The 19,218-nt window shown below is 37.5% G+C and overlaps 1 protein-coding gene across 4 annotated transcripts in view; it reads right to left on the bottom strand.

Annotated features, from left to right (window-relative positions):
• The window catches only part of grik4 (glutamate receptor, ionotropic, kainate 4), a 548,585-nt gene that overhangs the window by 92,068 nt on the left and 437,299 nt on the right, over nucleotides 1-19,218 (bottom strand). The window lies entirely within an intron of this gene.

The raw sequence follows: 19,218 nt of genomic DNA, 5'->3' as shown, positions 1-19,218 counted from the left end.
TGTGCTTATTAACCCTTTAGTTTCACGCAGGTTTTCCTGTTAGAAGTTAATAATCTAGTATGCATTCATTTTTTATTTGTTTTTATTTCAAGTTTTATTTGAGTTTTATTATAAAAAATATATTTTTACTATGATGCATACGCCCCGCCCCTTTGATTGCACTGCCCCCAGTTAATCGAGTATTCGTTTTTCAGACCTATGGGTTAATCAAAATATATCATCATTAGCAACACTGCATTCAAATGACTTTTTGTTAGTTTGCGTGTTCCCTGAGGTTCAAACTCACTTTTGTGCTGTTAATGCAAAGCTCTACCAGTTGAGGTATTGAAACCCTCATGACTTATTCTTACCAAATACACTCGTACTCTTTTACAGTACCTACATTACCACAGAAAAGTGTCGATCCTGGATCGTTTTCAAGTTTCAGTCTGATCTCCCATATTTTATCACATTCATGTTATTGCTCTCCTCAGGCAGCTCACAAACTGACATAAATTGTGTACATTACAGAGGAATGTTACGGCTGCTGTGACAGTTTTATTGCCGTCTGGATGAAGACATAAACTGGTTATTTATGATTTCCGTCAGTGATAATGCTGGACTCCTCAACACCTATTTCTCCATATTGTGCCAGAAACATGTTTTAACACAGGCATGAGACTGCATGCTACGGCTGAGACATAAAGAAATCACGCAGAATGTTTAAATGCTTTAAAATGACAGGTGTTTGGGGTTATGGCATTGTTTCACAACTGTTTTTTTTGTCCAACATATTAGATGCATCATTAATATTATTACAACAGCCATTATTTAGAGGATTTACTTTGAAAGTAAACCTATCGCATTACTTTAACCTCTGTCGTTTTGAATGGCTGAGACATTTAAAAGGATAAAATAGCAAAGTGTGTTGTGTGGATCTAAGATTTGATATATATACACTCACCTAAAGGATTTTAAGGAACACCTGTTCAATTTCTCATTAATGCAATTATCTAATCAACCAATCACATGGCAGTTGCTTCAATGCATTTAGAGGTGTGGTCCTGGTCAAGACAATCTCCTGAACTCCAAACTGAATGTCAAAATTGGAATTAAAAGTTATTTAAGCAATTTTGAGTGTGGCATGGTTGTTGGCGATGATGCCAGATGGGCCGGTCTGAGTATCTGCTCAGTTACTGGGATTTTCATGCACAACCATTTCTAGGGTTTACAAAGAATGGTGTGAAAAGGGATAAGCATCCAGTATACGGCAGTCCTGTGGCTGAAAATGCCTTGTTGATGCTAGAGGTCAGAGGAGAATGGGCCGACTGATTCAAGCTGATAGAAGAATAACTTTGACTGAAATAACCACTCGTTACAACCGAGGTATGCAGCAAAGCATTTGTGAAGCCACAACACGCACAACATTGAGGCGGATGGGCTACAACAACAGAAGACCCCACCGGGTACCACTCATCTCAACTAAAAAAAGGAAAAAGAGGCTACAATTTGCACAAGCTCAGTAAAATTGGACAGTTGAAGACTGAAAAATGTTGCCTGGTCTGATGAGTCTCGATTTCTGTTGAGACATTCAGATGGTAGAGTCAGAATTTGGCGTAAACAGAATGAGAACATGGATCCATCATGCCTTGTTACCACTGTGCAGGCTGCTGGTGGTGGTGTAATGATGTGGGGGATGTCTTATTGGCACACTTTAGGCCCCTTAGTGCCAATTGGGCATCGTTTGAATGCCACGGCCTACCTGAGCATTGTTTCTGACCATGTCCATCCCTTTATGACCACCATGTACCCATCCTCTGATGACTACTTCCAGCAGGATAATGCACCATGTCACAAAGCTCGAATCATTTCAAATTGGTTTCTTGAACATGACAATGAGTTCAGTGTACTAAAATGATCTCAACACAATAGAGTATCTTTGGGATGTGGTGGGACGGGAAATCTCCATCAACTGCAAGATGCTATCCTATTAATATGGGCCAACATTTCTAAAGAATGCTTTCAGCACCTTGTTGAATCAATGCCACGTAGAATTAGGCAGTTCTGAAGGCGAAATGGGGGTCAAACACAGTATTAGTATGGTGTTCCTAATAATCCTTTAGGTGAGTGTATTTTTTATAGTTTCAACAAAGCAAAATCAAAGTATTTCCAAGTATCTCCTTTAATCACTACCTTATGGTCTCTAGATGATTTGCCAGGCTTGTGCCAAACCAGCTGGTGAGGTTTGATATTTTTCGAGACAAGGGTTAAATTCATAGTTTAACTCCCAGCATGCGACAGGAAGTGTTGAATCATCTCCAATGATCTACATGGTGTGCAAACTTGACAACTTAGCAACTATTGCTGTTCTTAGACAATGTGATAAAACACAAATAAAACAGACAGGCCTAATAAATGAGGTCTCGTGCTGAGAGAACAAGTCAACAAATTCAATTAAGAAGAAGAGGTTGTGATATTCCCTCTCTGAACAAACCCATGTGAATTTAATCGAATTTAAATAGCTGTGTGTGTGTTTTAAAAGGGCCTGCTGCGAATGTGCATGAAGGGTGGGTGAGATAAGACCCCAGCCCGCTTCTGTTTGAACTACGCAGAGGATGAGCTCTGATGGCGAGAGGAAGAATCAGAGCGAGACTGATGCGAGGCGGGAGTCTCGGCCTGCTCGCAGCGGGGAAGAGTCGGCGGTTGATGCCTGCCCTTTAGGGAAGTTGGGCTGTCCCCACCATTCCCGCATCCCCATCTTTCCCTGCTGCCGGACCACCTCTGCAGGTGGCATAATCTCAGGTCTTGATTAACTACTTCTATTAGCAAACTTAATTAGAAAATCGTCAAGAGTGGCCTGTGCTGGCTGAACGGCAGGCCAACCCCTGCAGCAAGAAAGACAAACAAATAAACAGCAGCACGGCTCAGGCAGCCAGATTCTGACGGCTATTAGGCTCCACAGAGCTCAGGCTAATTAATAGCCCACAAAGCTATCGATGGGGGAAATAAAGACAATTGACATTTGCCTCTCTCGAACACAAGCAGAAACACACGGGGCTTCGACCAGATGGGTAAACAGGCTGGAGGAGTGTGTTTGTGTGTAAAAAAATGCTATAGTTATTTTAAAGAGTGAGTATTAATGGTGAGAGGTGGACAGCAGTAACATTTTTTTACTGAACTATATTTTTCAAATACCTGTGAAAACCTGTTTTTTTACTTCACTACATTCTAAAGCATAATATGAAACTTTTTACTCGTGCCGCACGGATAACATTTTTGTATGCTATCCTGGAAGTTAAAGGAATATTAAGAAAAATCCAGATAATTTACTCACCACCATGTCATTCAAAATGTTGATGTCTTTTTTTGTTCAGTCAAGAAGAAATTATGTTTTTTGAGGAAAACATTGCAGGATTTTTCTCATTTTAATGGACTTTAATAGACACCAACAATTAAAACTCAACAGGTAACAGAGTTTCAAAGGACCACAAACGATCCCAAACGAGGCACAAGGGTCTTATCTAGCGAAACGATTGTCATTTTTGACAAGAAAAATAAAAAATATGTACTTTTAAACCACAACTTCTCGTCTAGGTCCGGTCCAGCGCGACCTAACGTAAATGCGTAGTGACGTAGGGAGGTCACGTGTTACATATATAAAACGCACATTTGCGGACCATTGTAAACAATAAACGGACACAAAGACATTAATTAGTATCAGTTGACATACAACAACGTTGGAACGGTCCTCTTTCTCAACACTTGTAAACATGGGGCGCAGTTTCGCGTTCGTCTTCTGTGACCTCTTGACGTCATGACGTATTGCACCTGGCGCATCACGACCAGATCTAGACGAGAAGTTGTGCTTTAAAAGTGTATATTTGTTATTTTTCTTGTCAAAAATGACAATCGTTTTGCTAGATAAGACACTTATGCCTCGTTTGGGATTGTTTATAATCCTTTGAAACTCCGTTGAAAAAAAACTGTTACGTGTTGAGTTAAGTGTTAATTGTTGGTGTCCATTAAAGTCCATTAAAATGAGAAAAATCCTGCAATGTTTTCCTCAAAAAACATAATTTCTTCTCAACTGAACAAAGAAAGACATCAACATTTTGGATGACATGGTGGTGAGTAAATTATCTGGCTATTCCTTTAATGGACTACTGATTCCCTCGCAAAAAAGCCCATTCATTTTTGTCAGACTTCTAGATTATTGCAAAATAATAACTCTAAGTTTAACAAAAGTTTATGACACTTACATATTTTGTCCACAAACTTTTATAATTTTTCCAAAGTCAAAATTCAGCTTCTTATATTTTTAGTAAACATATTTACACTTCAAAATTAATAAAATTTGTATTCATCTGAAAAGATTCACTTGGACAAACAAATATGTTTCTTTGGGCCGGTTTCCTGGACAGGGATCAGTCCTAGACTAAAATAAATGTAAGAGCTGTCCAAACTGAAAACAACTTGCACTGACATTTTGCCTCAAAATGCATCCAAGTAATGTTTTTAGTAAGGCATGTTTGTTAAAACTAATTATATTTCATAATTAAACTAGGACTAGTCCTGGCTTAAGATAATCCCTTTTTGGGAAACCACCCTATAAACTTTTCTTAAACACAGAGCTTATTTTTTTGTGATAAAGCAAAAGTCTATGGGACAAATTAATGGACTTTTGCAAGAGAACAACTGTCCCGCTAACTTCCGTCTTCGCCTAAATACGTCATCCCTGCAGCATTCCATAGTCAATGTCTTGTAACAATCAGCCTTATAGGCTGAGTTACAAAAGTAAAAAAAACATGGTTAAAACATGTGTCTTGTGTGGTAGAGTCTAATTAAAATACAATAATAATACAAAATAACTTTCTTGCTTTGACTCAAGTAAAAGTTACACTTGGTTGAAAGAAAGTACTAAATTTTGAATGTACTTACAGTAAGTATTACATGTAAAAAACAATTTGGATTTACAGTATAAAATATAGTGAAGTAAAAAATAAGTTATTATGCTTTGGAATGCAGTGAAAAACTTAATGTCTAATATGTATCAAAAACATCTTGGGACATGATTTTTACACTGACAGCAGGCTTACCAATAGGTCAGTTCATACTAAAATGCCAACAAACTAATTCTAATGTGAAATGTTGGTGTTGGTTGTAGTTTGTAATTTGGAACAATTCTAAATAAATATACACATAGGAACATGGTTGAGAGATTGTAACAAGAAGGGGAAAAGTTTAAGTATTAAATTCTATAACATAAGCGACTATAGGTGTCAGTGTTGTATATAGCTGTATAGAGTAGGGAAGATCAATTTGGCATCTCCAATTCACCCATCCTGCATGTCTTTGGACTGTTGGAGAAAACTCAGCCTAACCAGGGACCTTCTTGCTTGTGAGGCAACAGTGCTAGCGAAGTTACTGTATGGTACATACTTGATAGTAATTATGTTACTCTAGATAAGTACTGGGTAATACCAGATACAAACTTATAGTGTAGGTATACTGTAACTAACAAGAAACACTACTGTACTTACAAATTAATGTACAATATACGTATTTAGTACTTACAGGCAAGTGTGGGTTAATAAAAGGTATTCTAATAGTTTATGTATACTGTAACTAACTAAAAACATTGCTGTACTTACAAACTGTATGTACATGGTAAGTGGGTAGTACGTACAGGTAAGTTAATGACAGGTACTTATAGTGTACGTATATGCTATGACCCATAATGGTTAAATATTGGACAGAACCCAATGTTGGGTTGTTGTCATGCAACCACTATTATAACCCGGCAGTTGGGTTAAAACAACCCAGCATTGGGTCAATTTTAACCCAGCGGTGTGTTCTGTCCAATATTTTCCCATTATGGGTCAAAAATAACCCAGCTATTTTTAGAGTGTAGCTAATAACAAACACTACTGTACTCACTAATTGTACACTGTAAAAAATTGCTGTAATTATGCAGCTGGTTGCCAGTAACTTACTGTAGAAGGTAAAGACTGAAAATGTTTCATGTTCATTTAACTTTGAATAAACTGTTGCCAGTAAATAACATAAATGTAAAATCTACAGTAAGTTACTGGCAGCTAGTTGCCAGTAATACCCAGTAATACTGTAATTTATATAGATCTTACAGTGTACACAGTGTGTGGTACATGCAGGCAAGTTTAAGTTAATGAAAGGCACTTATAGTTAACAAACATTGCTGATATGCATTTTTTGTAGTAAGTATCTTTGTCCTTTGTTGTACCCTTTACACCCAAGCATTGAATTTTTACGCATTTACTACTGAGTACATTCACTAGTACGTCCATAGTAACTGCATGGAAACAGTACTGTAAAATAAAGTGTTGCATTTTACACATTTATCACACAGGACCTACCACCTAAGATATAGCATATATACACATGCCACTATATATAAGATGCATTGTTGTAAGAGTCATAATGGTAAGAGTCATAATACATTAATTTTAAAGTGCAGCAAAACATTTACCTCTTTATTTCTTGAAGATTTTTTTCTTTTATTTGCATCAGTACTAAGACAACATTATTATAACTAGTGTATGAAGCTAAAAAAATAGACTGAAAAAAGTGTGCTGTTGTTACATAACAAATTATGAATTTAGAAACAGCAATGACATACTGTTAAAGTGGATTGAACATTCCCACTTCAATTTTTGTCATCATCATTTGTTTTCAGGTTATGGCTGTTTATTGTTAAAAATGATTGTGAATGTTCAATCCACTTTTACAGTATGTCACTGCTGTTTCTAAATTCATAGTGGTAAGTCATATGTAATAACTGTGTGAAATGCACCACTTTATTTTATAGTCCTGTTTCCATGCAGTTACTGTGTACTAGTGAATTTACCCAGTAGTTAATGTGTACGATATTCAATGGTTGGGGTTGCCTCACAGTGGCATATGTATACTATGCTATATGTTAAGTGGTACTGTAGGTGCTGTGTAATAACTGTGTAAAATGCAGCACTTTATTTTACAGTCCTGTATTTACTATGGATGGATGTACTACTGACTGTACCCAGTAGTTACTGTGAACAATATTCAATGCTTGGGTTTAAAGGGTACAGTAAAGGACAAAGATACTAAGTACAAAAATTGCACGTCAGTAATGTTTGTTATTTTGTTTTCATGTACTACACTATAAGTGCCTTTCATTAACTTACACTTGCCTGCATGTACCACACATTTACAGTGTATATACAATTTGTAAGTACAGTAGTGTTTGTTATTAGCTATCATATACGTACACTATAAGTACCTGTCATTAACTTACACTGGCCTGTAAGTAGGCTACTACATATTTGCCAAGTATATACAATTTGTAAGTACAGTAGTGTTTCTTGTTAGATACAGTATACATACACTATATAAGTACCTGTCATTAACCCACACTTGCCTGTAAGTACTAAATACTTATATTGTACATTCATTTGTAAGTACAGTAGTGTTCTTGTTAGTTACAGTATACCTACACTCTAAGTACCTGTCATTAACACACACTTACCTGTAAGTACTAAATACTTATATTGTACATTCATTTGTAAGTACAGTAGTGTTTCTTGTTAGTTACAGTATACATACACTATAGCAGTGTTTCTCAAACTTTTTCTGCCCAAGGACCACTTCATCTTCCAATATTTTTCTGAGGACCACCTAACAGAATCCAACTCTAACACGCCCCCCAAAAAACAACAAAATAGGAAGGATAAGCTAAATTTAAGTTTAATATGCAACTGTTTAAAGTCAAAAACTAATTTTTTAAACACAAATGCAATGCTATGTTAAGAAATTATTATATGAATTTTATTTCATTTGAAAAAGTAAATGTGAAATGAGTTGCAGCTTAATATGAACAACAAACTGCACATGTGAAAAAAAAACTGCAATTAAACGTACTGTAACAGCCTAGGTCCCACTTAATGTCATTCCAAAGAGCCATTAGTTTAAAACTGAGGTGGTGGGTATATATAGGTTGTAACTATGGTAACAATAAAATGTTCCCCTTAATGTCCAAAATCACTGTATTTACAGGGATTTTACACATGACACAAAAACAAGTAGATTACAAAACTAATAGATATGTGGATTTTAGCTGCTTTCAGTTGACGCTTAATCTTTTCTTTTGAATCCTCTTTGGTTTAGCCACCAATCCATTTTTATGTTATTAAAACAAAATGCAAGAACTGATATCAGAGTTTTGCAAGTGCATTAAAAATCTACTTAAATAAGTGACGAGTGTATAAAAGATCATCTTTTGGCGGACCACTGGGGGGGTTTGGCGGACCACTAGTGGTCCGCGGACCACACTTTGAGAATTACTGCACTATAGGTACCTTTCATTAACCCACACTTGCCTGTAAGTACTAAATACTTACATTGTACATTTATTTGTAAGTACAGTAGTGTTTCTCGTTAGTCACAGTATACATACACTATAAGTACCTTTCTTTAACCCACACTTGCCTGTAAGTACTAAATACTTATATTGTACACTCATTTGTAAGTACAATAGTGTTTCTTGTTAGTTACAGTATACCTACACTATAAGTATGTATCTGGTATTACCCAGCACTTATTTAGAGTTACATAATACATATCAAGTATGTTCCACTGGTAAGTACAGTAATGACACTATTTAATTACCATGTAGATACTCAAAAGTAAGTACCACACATTTGTCTGTAAGTACAAATGTATTTACCATATTATATGCACAAGTTAAGTACACGTACTGTAAAATAAAATGCTACCAATTTATCAAGTTTATTTTATTACTGCAAAAACAAATGTATGTTTAATGCATGAAAAAAAGCACATTTTTTTTGGCAATGTAAAAAACTTGTTTTAGTAATGTATAGTTATTTTTACTGAAAAGCAAGACAAAAATACTGCCCATGAAGTAATTCAATAAAAATAATTTCTTTTTTTTTTACAAATTTTCCCTTTTAAATCCTAAAATGCTTTAAATATTTTATTATAGTTATATAAAACAACAGAAATCTTAAGACTGCAAACAGTTTTCACTGCATTACTGCTCTAAGGGCGAACAGGCTGGCGGTGTGCCCAAACAAACCAGCCTCCCTTCTCACGCCTCCTGAAGGGCATTTGCACTCAGTGCACTCCTGAGACACAGCGGCTACACTATCTGGCTTAGAGATCAGAACAAAGTCAATGGGATCATGCCACATCATCTCTGCACCTCAGAACGGAAAAAACTCTCTCCCCTCATCTCCCTCTTCCATGTCCTTGGTTGGAGTGCAGTCAATTTAAGAAATAAAAGGTACCCCATCATAAGCATCCCGTTCTAGATCATCCCACTGAGCCCTGATCTAGCTGAATTATATTATCCATTCAGAAGAGTCATTGTTTCCAGTACACGCCAGTAGAGGACACATCGGCCTGTGCATGCAGTGTACTACTCTTTATTAGCCTGTTTGAAATCGCTCATTACCCCGTCCAGTAAAACATAAACGCAGGGTGACCTGAATTAAAGCACATTCTCTAGAAAATATTTACCAGTCAGAACATTCTTTTTATTGCTTGTTTAGTAGAGAGAGGAAAAGCGTGGGTGAGAATGCCGGTCGGAGGCTGCTAGGCTGATCGAGCATAAGGTGCTGCTGTGTTTAATGGGCTCTGTTTATGGAGATGACTGGTGGAGCTTCAGGCAGAGCAGTGGGAGAGGACATGGCAGATCGATCCACACCATTGCACAGGGAAAGCCGTTGGGAAGATCAGACCTGCTGAAAATGGCAAGGCTGAGGTGACCTTCCTAATAGTTATGGCTTACAGTATAACATGCTGAAGGCAATTGCATACTATACAGTATGTATATATAAAACAGGATTCTGTCACTTTTAGAACAATACATCTGTACACTTCTACTAGTAGTAATAAAACACAATTATGCAGGGTCTGAACTCACAGAGTGCTTCCTAGATGATCATTTTCGGGACTGATCATTTTCTATGACATTCACCATACAATTTTCACGACCTTTAAAGATTAGTCACATTTACACATGTGATAGGTTATTGCCCGAATTGCACAAAAGTAATTAATACTTTGGAAAAGTCTTGAAGTATATCACCTCCCATGCATTTGCATACAGCTTTCTCAAATATATCTTTTAGATCGACAGTGTGTGAATTAAACAGCAACGTGAGCACAGCACACACCTAAAAACTATTCAGACAGGATTCATTTACTACAATGCTTGAGATACAAATGAAAACTGGATGTCTGTGATTTCATAAAGTGATCTGAATGGGATTAGGGTTTCTAAACTGTACGGGTGATTCTCACGAAACCATTGAAACACCACAGCACTAATGATCTTAGCTTTAAAATGTGTAATATAGTAACATTAAAAAGCATCAGAATTAACACAATACTGTGTTCTACCTTGCACAATGTGTGATTTCAACATAAGAATTTATAATTGTAAATTTTATCTAATTTTCTGCTGAAATTCTCATTACCGCAATGTGTCCGGCTGTGTTTGAACATGCGTTATGTTGTAATTTAATCAAATTAACACAAAAATATTATGAAAAAAAATAAATGGATGTTTTGCAAGACTACTTTAGATGACAGAAAAAATATTTACTGAATATTCATGTATAATAATAATGAAGAAAAATTAGGAAAATGATGTGTCCATGCCTGATGTTCTCATCCTCCGCAACACTTTTTGAGAACAGTTTAAGCACACATACAGAATTTTAATATAGTTTGATTTTGAGTGACCAAGCACATGGACCAGTTACTTCAAGATGGCTACCAGGTAAGATCATTTTTTTTACAGTTAATTTGAAATATTGTCTTGTCAGAATGCTTACACGACATTTTGATTATCATTACCGCAACAGATGCTTATTAAATGTTAATTTAATTAATGGAAGCATAATACTTTGATTTTAAATGCATGTGCAGAATCTCCAAATTATGTTCTTTCAGGTTTGTCATGTCATTTTGAAAATATGTCAGTGTTGATGTTTTCTGACTGTTGCGATAATGAGATTTTTTAGGACTAATTTTTTAAGTTATGTTACAAAAAGTGTTAAATGACAAGTAAAAGTTTTTAAATTAATGTTCCCATTTACTCCAGACTTTGTTTTTCAGTGTCTGGTGGGAAAAAAAGTAAATTTAAGCAAATTTTACATTTTCATGCTTGACATTTTTAAAACCAAGTTTTCGTGAGAATCACCCGTATGTGTATTGATTTAAGTTTCTTTGCTCATAAGATGCCAGCAGTATGTAAACCAGCAAATTTTATCTTACCAAGCTATGCTCTGTAATTTTTTTTAACAAAGTTGTGTGGCAAAAACTAGACGAGACTTTGGGGACGCCTCCTAGGGTAAGTGCGTCTAAATGTTTATATCAAATTTAACCAATGGTGAGGCTTAACTAAAAAGACAGGGTGACGCAGGAGCCAGGAAGTATATCGCTATCTGAAATATTGCCAAAGACGGTGTTACATGGACGCAGGAAGTATGGCATGGGAGACGCAGCGTCTCATTCCCTTCTCAGGGAACAAAAGTTACATACGTAACCTGAGACGTTTTCATGTGTCAAACACAACTATGCAATTTAAAGCCAATAGTTTAGCATGTGTCCTTAAAAAGTCTATAATTGTTATGATATTATCCTACACTACACAGGGAATAATATGGATTTTTTTCCAGAAAACTTTTTGAATGAAATAGATTCAAACACTTTCAATGACCTGTATCTATGCATGTATATTTTCAAAAACTTCCCAGGGCCTTGATTTTTTTTACCCAAATTCACAAACTTTCAAGGATTTTAAGGACCCGTGGGAACCCTGTAAACCGGGATTGGATTAAATTCACAAAGTGCAAGTTTTTTTTAGGTAATTTACAAATTCATCTCACTAAAAACTGGTCCCATCTAAACGGGGCTTTAGTTTATTGATTTGTGCATGTTAAGCCGTAAATCTATCTTTCTTAAGCAATGCAGGTTTGATATACATTACTCGACTGAGTAAGATATGCAGTGCAGGTTGAGTGTATGCTGTACAATATGCAAGACGCTTGCCAGAGAAATTCAATTTCCACATGCCAGCAATATATGTGCACCCCCCTCCCCAACTACTGTACATATAAACCTCCAGAAAGGAAAAGTATGTACACATGTGGACCAATGTGCCCAATACCTACAGGCCAAAATCACCTTTGCCAAGTACTTACTGTATTAAGCCTCTCAATGCTGTACTGCGCTCTATGTAAGCTACAAATCTCTATCATTTCTGTTTCTCCAACATCTCTAAGATGATTCATATCCCCAAGCGTCAAGGGAAAAGTAAGAGTATTTGTTGATGTCTGTGACTGTGTGAAAACATGGCTTTGTTGGTATTTGTATGGATCCTGTTGCCAAGGCCATCCATCTACTTCTGTTAGCTACTGTATCTGATGCAGAAAGTAGTGGAAGTATTCTGCTCCTAATACTTCAATCTATTCACCACATATACTATCATACACACAAAACACACTTTAAATCTAATGTCACATGGATTTTAAAATGTAATTCATGCCTATTACAGCAGCAGAAATATAATATAAGCATTGGGACAAGCGACAGCGACACAAATGTCTGCATCAGATCTGATTGTCTGTCCACAGTGTCCTTGTGACAGTGGTGTGGGAACATGGGGTTTGGGAATGAAAATACAAGATTTCTACTTATGGAATACTGTGCAGTAAATACTAAACTTTAGCATAGGGTCAAGTGTATTACATTACAATGTGCACTACACATTTTGGCAATTGTAGTAGATCAGGGATGGGCAACTTTGATAATGCAGAGGGCCAGCATTTTTCTCCTTTATACCAAGGGGGCCAGAACCACACGCACAATTTACATCATTCTTAATTTCCTTTCTTAAGAAACCACAATATACAATTAACATGTCTTTAAAGATTTTAACTATAAAACTTAGCAATTATGCTAATTCTAAATCATAACTTTATTTTCAGTGGACAAGCATTTCAGATAAAACTTCTTAACTGCATTGCTTTAACATCTGTAACAAGCAAGGCACTTTTAAATTAGTATAGAGGAGTTTCTCATCCTGCCACAAAATTATTTGAAATAAATAACACATAAATTTAAACAAAATATATATAAAAAAATTTAATAACAATGTATTTTACCTTTCAAATCTGAGAGCAATTCTGGCCCGAGTACGACCTGTCACCCAAACCAGTGGCATTGGTTTTAACCCGACTGGACCCGAATGTAAACTGACGTGTGTGCAGTCTGCAGCCCGGGTGGCCTCGCAACAAATTTGGCGAGCTGCTCCATTTGTTTATATGACAATGACACCAAGGTAACCGCTAAAATTTACATTTAAAAATATCTGACATGTCTGTCTGAACGAAAAATTAACCTATCGCCAGCCACACAATGTCGCAAGCGCTCTTGCAAAAAGAGGAGAGGTTTGAAAAGGACATCGACACACACATGCGAGAGTTCAGGGCTTCTCGGGTCCATTCGGCAAAAACACATTCATTTTAAATAACCCGAGACCCGATTATTGTACCCGACCCGTGTCCGAGGCATGCGTGAAACTTTTAGACCCGAACCTGATCAGGTCTTGGGTCGGACCTCGGGTTTTCGGACTCCGTAAAGACCTCTTCTTCACATAAGCCCAAACACGGGAATATGCTTACTGTGAGGATCCGCGGGACTTAGCGCCCCCTCCTGGTTGGGAGTATTTACGTCCTAATACAAAAATCATAATTTTAAAAGTATTTGATTATGTACCCAGATAGCAATGAGTCGGCGGACCACCGGCAGTGCTCTGGAGGCAGTAAGCGTCATAAGGGCGTAATCGCAACAGGTAAATATGGACCTCCCTAAAATATATCTAAAAAAATTTTACCGCCGGCGGCAGCCGCTTTTGCATAAATTAAGCAGTTGGTCCGCCGGCTGCATGCTGGCGGCATCTCGCAACAAATGGGAGTGACGTATTCCCCGCCAGCGGGACGCACCTATAGCCGACAGCTTGGGGCTGGCGGCATAAAGAAGCCATGCAGATATTTTTTGCTATCTGGGTATAATATGGTCCAGCGGGCCGTATTAGAATTTACCCCGGGCCGTGTACGGCCCTCGGGCCGCCAGTTGCCCATCCCTGTAGTAGATCATCTGCGCAGACAAAATAATTGCAAAGTATGCACCACCTACAGACTATATACTTTAGATCAGGTACGGGCAACTTTAATAATGATGAGGGCCAGCATTTAAAAATATCTGACATGTCAGTCTCAATGGAAATTAACCAGCCACACAATGTCGCAAGCGCTCTTGGTAAACAGAGTAAGGTCTGAAAAGGACATTGACACACACACACACACACACACACACACACACACACACACACACACACACACACACACACACACACACACACACACACACACACACACACACAAACAAGCGAGTTCAGGGCTTCTCGAGTCCGTTTGGCAAAAACACATTCATTTTAAATAACCCGAGACCCGATTATTGTTCCCGACCCGTGTCCGAGGCACGCGTGAAACTTTTAGACCCAAACCTGATTGGTTCTTGGTTCGGACCTTGGGTTTTCGGACCCGTGAAGACCTCTACTTTACACACAGGATTATGCTTGGTGTGACGATCCACGGAACCTAGCGCCCCCTCCTGGTTGGGAGTATTTACGTCCTAATACAAAATCAACATTTTAAAAGTATTTAATTAAGTATAATATGGTCCTGCGGGCCGTATTAAAATTTACCCCAGGCCGTGTGCGGCCGTCGGGCCGCCAATTGCCCATCCCTGCTTTAGATATATTAAGATAATTATAGTAAAATGCTTCCATGAATGCCTTGAATATCATGCAAAAAAATCTGTAGGGTGCAAAAATGTCTTTATGCAAAGAATACTTGGATGACCCATAATGCATTGCACTTGCCTTGACCTTCCATGTCCAGTGTGAAAAATGAAAAGGTTCTTGGCTCATTACAGGACAAGACTGCCAAAAATTAAGGGGATGTGGTAATTTTTGGATGTTACAATTCCTTCAATTATCCTAGTTTATTGTGCATAAGAACATCTGCATTCAAAGTACACTACAAAGGGACAAAGGGGCGCCTGCAGGATTTAATCCCTTTAGCCTAGCACAGTAATGCTGCCAAACCCCACAAAGCACACAAATGAGAGGATGCGTAAGACATTGTCCATCACTTTTACAGAAAGGAACGTGAAAAATCTGTCGTAATCAATTACAACCAGCAATTTTAAATTGCAGATTTGAATGATAATAAGATATTTAATTGCTTTTTTTGGTCACATTTTTATTTTCAATCATTAACTTACAGGGTGAGCATACAGTATAAGCTAGAATAAGTATTTATTCATTAATAAGGAGAAGAGATAAATAGAGAATGTACATGCGTCTCTACACATGTTCAGCACCACACTAAAAGCATATCAAGACAAACTGATGCAGACTGTCAATTTTTTGTCTACCTCAGACAGATGACTTCCTGTGAAGGTTTTAAGCTCATCCCACACTGGAGCCTTTTTAAGTCTTTTCGACAGATCAGCGAATGACCATTGGCAGCCTGTGACTTTTCTTCAAGGGGTGCGAATTCAAAATATGTGTTTGTTGCATCATGTGAACCTATGTTGATCATGCATCATGTCAAAATATGTGTCCCTGCTGCACACGCGTCAAAAGGGTTTATGATAAAAAAAAACGCTCACGTTCACAAAATACTCTGATTACATGAGATTAAGCGAGTATCTGGCAAACGTGAGGGTCTCTTTTATCATAAACCCATGTGAAGCTTCTGCAACAGGTACAACATATTTTGACACGACAAGCCACACACATGACGGGCTAAAAAAGAATGACATTAAAGTAACGCGAGACCGTTTTGAGAAACTCTCACATAATTTGCCGATCGGTCTCCACTGTGCCGCATGAATCAATGACAATCTTTTGACTGCACACCTATTTTTCCTTATTCCCTCTTATGTCATGAGGGTACACAGATTGAACAATCAATTTAAAAGTATGTAAAAAATCTAATTGCATTAGTGCCCTGTCATGTGCTATACCTTGCAACTAGAACCATGATGCAACAACCATGATGAAAAGAAAACTATTCAGAATGGAAACATGGGAAAATAATTGTTTTACTGAGAAACACTGATGTCTTTGTGAAACTAATAAGGTTGAGTGAGCACCAGCTGCCAGTTTAATCTCTACTGTCTGCAGTATTGAACAAAGTTATGTTTACCCGCCATACGGGCGTCAATAACTGCCAGAGCTCTCTATATGGGAACAGTGTGAGAGAAAAAGTTGACAGTACTTTGAAAGGTTAAAAGAGCAACAGAAAAGTATGTGTATGACACAAGGTGACAGTCACAAAGGGTTTAAAAAATGCAATGCCACTCAGAAACCAGCTTGCTGTTTGACAGCGGTAGCCCTCTGTTTTTTTTCCTCTTCCTCCTGTCATATACAAAGAAGCAGGCGACACTTGCACAAGTCTGCCTTGTCACGTCTGTTTATCCTAAATGGCTGTTTTAAGTCCGAACACTTTGGACGTAGCCCAGAGCAAAGCGACGAGACTCACGCAATTGATGAATTTGAATGTAAAAAAAGATAGCGATTTTACTTTGACAACAAGGTCACCTTTCTGCAGGACTGCAGCTGTTGAAAGCTTTCTTTATAATTTAACACTTATTCTGCCAAATTTGCTTCGCTGCCCATTTTCCATCCACACCAGATGGCGTACCTGATAAAGTCTCCAGCAATGCAATCTACACCCGGATCCACCAATAAAATCACAGGACCACGACAGTGCTAATTAACAATAATTTCATCACAATTGGTCTGGTTGTCCCTACCGAGCACTTTGAAATCTGTACATCCGCAGTTTATTTCCTGCATGCATCTCTGATTGAGCTGTCTGACTGAGGATTGGGGAAAAACAATACGTTCCTTTCAAAAGAATACTTCAGCCAAAAATGAAAACTTTATGTGGAACACAGAGTGAATGTTTGGAGACTATTCTGGCCAGATTATTTAGAATGAAAAGCCAGAATGACAAAAAAACACAAATAAAGCATCACAAAAGTGAACTTGTCTGAAACTATCTTATGCTTGATTGAGAAAAATTCCAAAAATTGTAAACGTTTTAATTGCAATTCATGACATATGTTCCTGCTCTTTTTGGCATGTTGTTCATGAGTTTATAAGAGAAGCAGCCATGTCTGATACCACAACAAATGATTCACCAGAGTCATATCTTTTCCATTAATCAGTTGATTCAGTTAACAAAACCATGATGGAGCTAATAAATGAATACCAACTTAAGTTTCGATCTGTATTTTAAGGTGCTTCTTTGTCATTTTTAAGCCCAAGCTCAACTCCTTCGCTTTCATTACACAGAAAAAACAACCAGATATTCTTAAAAAAAAACTACCCATCTGGGTTGCCAGATCTACAAATATAAACCAGCCTAATGGCCAATCAAAGCTAGCCTAATGACACTAGCCTAAACACCAAAACTCAAAATATTCCCATACCTAAAACACATATTTAAAGGAAAACAATAAATTTTTTACAATATTTTACTATGTTCTTATCTCAACTTAGACGAATTAATACATACCTCTCTTTTTCAATCCGTGCACTTCATCTTTGTACAGCACGTCGTGAATGTGTTAGCATTTAGCCTAACCGCATTCATTCCTTAGGATCCAAACAGGGATGAATTTAGAAGCCACCAAACACTTCCACGTTTTCCCTATTTAAAGACTTTTACATGAGTAGTTACACGAGTAAGTACTGGCGCTTTTCCATAGTACCCTACAATTTGGTTTAGATTGGGTTGGGTCATCTTACTTTTGGGAGCTTTTCCATTGGGTGCAGTACGTAGTACCCGATCCGAGCTGATACCAAACGTGATTGGTCTGAGAGAATTGTCACTACCAGCATCATCGCTATAATGTAAAGATCAGCTTTACCTTCATGCTAGCTTGCACAGTCTCGAGTAAACCTGTTGTCATCTGTGCTATGTTATAAGTTCCCAAACTTCCTTTTAACATTGAAAAACATCCACAGGTTGAGAATCAGGAACACCATACCAGTTTTTTCCAGACTTGCAGTTTGTAGTGGCACATTCGCAATGCACATGCACATTATATGTGTATATGCAACTTAAATGAGGCTTACCGGAGCGTGTCGACTGATTTTGTATGGTGTTTGTACAGAAACTGTCATGTGAGACAGAGGTAGTGATAAACACGATGTGCAAACATCTTTGTGGTGGTCAATTTTGATTTTATGGTGGACTGATAAATAAATGAATGTATGGGGATGTTTAGTATTCCAACAACCATCTCACCTGTATGATACGGCAGCAGGCAGTGCAAATATAACGACACGCCTATACTCCCTCCCACTGGAAAAGCTAACCATGCCAAAGTGATGTGAGCTAACCCGACCCAAACTAAACTAAACCATGGGGTACTATGCAATGGAAAGCGGCATATGGTGGCACAAAATAAAATGTGGCGTTTTTTAAGCGGATAAAAAATGTGCTGCAAACTTAGTGCTCTTCCGCCATACAATATAGACGGTTTCAGCAGTAACAACATAAACAAGCGGCTGTCGCGGTCCACACGTAACTTCCGGTAAACTCAGCTAAGAATAAATATCAACAAAGTTCTTTAAACATAGTTTATTTATATAACAAGCAAAAAAAACAACACATAGATTACATAGGAAACCAAAACATTTGTTATTTTCGACGAGGCATTTGTTCAAGAGATCAGTTTAGCAACAAGTCAGACCATTAAAAAACCAAACCGGAAGTAAGGTTCGGATCCAGACTTGTATCACATGCGTCCGATGAAACCGTCTATAGTTCTCATTTTTTATCCGCTCAAAAAATATTTTGTACCACCATACTTACCCGTGTAACTACACATCAGTCTTTAAATAGGGATAACATGGAACGGTTTAGTGGCTTCTAAATTCATCCCTGTTTGGAGCCATAGGAATGAATGGGGCTAGGCTAAATGCTAACACATTCACAATGCGCATTGAAAAAAGATAGGCATATATTAATTCATCTAAGTTGAGGTAAAAACATAATAAAACTTTAAAAACGGCAGTGTTTTCCTTTAACATTCACTATTTCTTTTTTT

This window comes from Misgurnus anguillicaudatus, chromosome 24 (genome assembly GCF_027580225.2).
Source record: "Misgurnus anguillicaudatus chromosome 24, ASM2758022v2, whole genome shotgun sequence".
In the NCBI taxonomy this organism is placed as follows: domain Eukaryota; kingdom Metazoa; phylum Chordata; class Actinopteri; order Cypriniformes; family Cobitidae; genus Misgurnus; species Misgurnus anguillicaudatus.
Note: the sequence above shows the minus strand (reverse complement) of the source record. Positions and strands in the feature narration are given on the sequence as shown.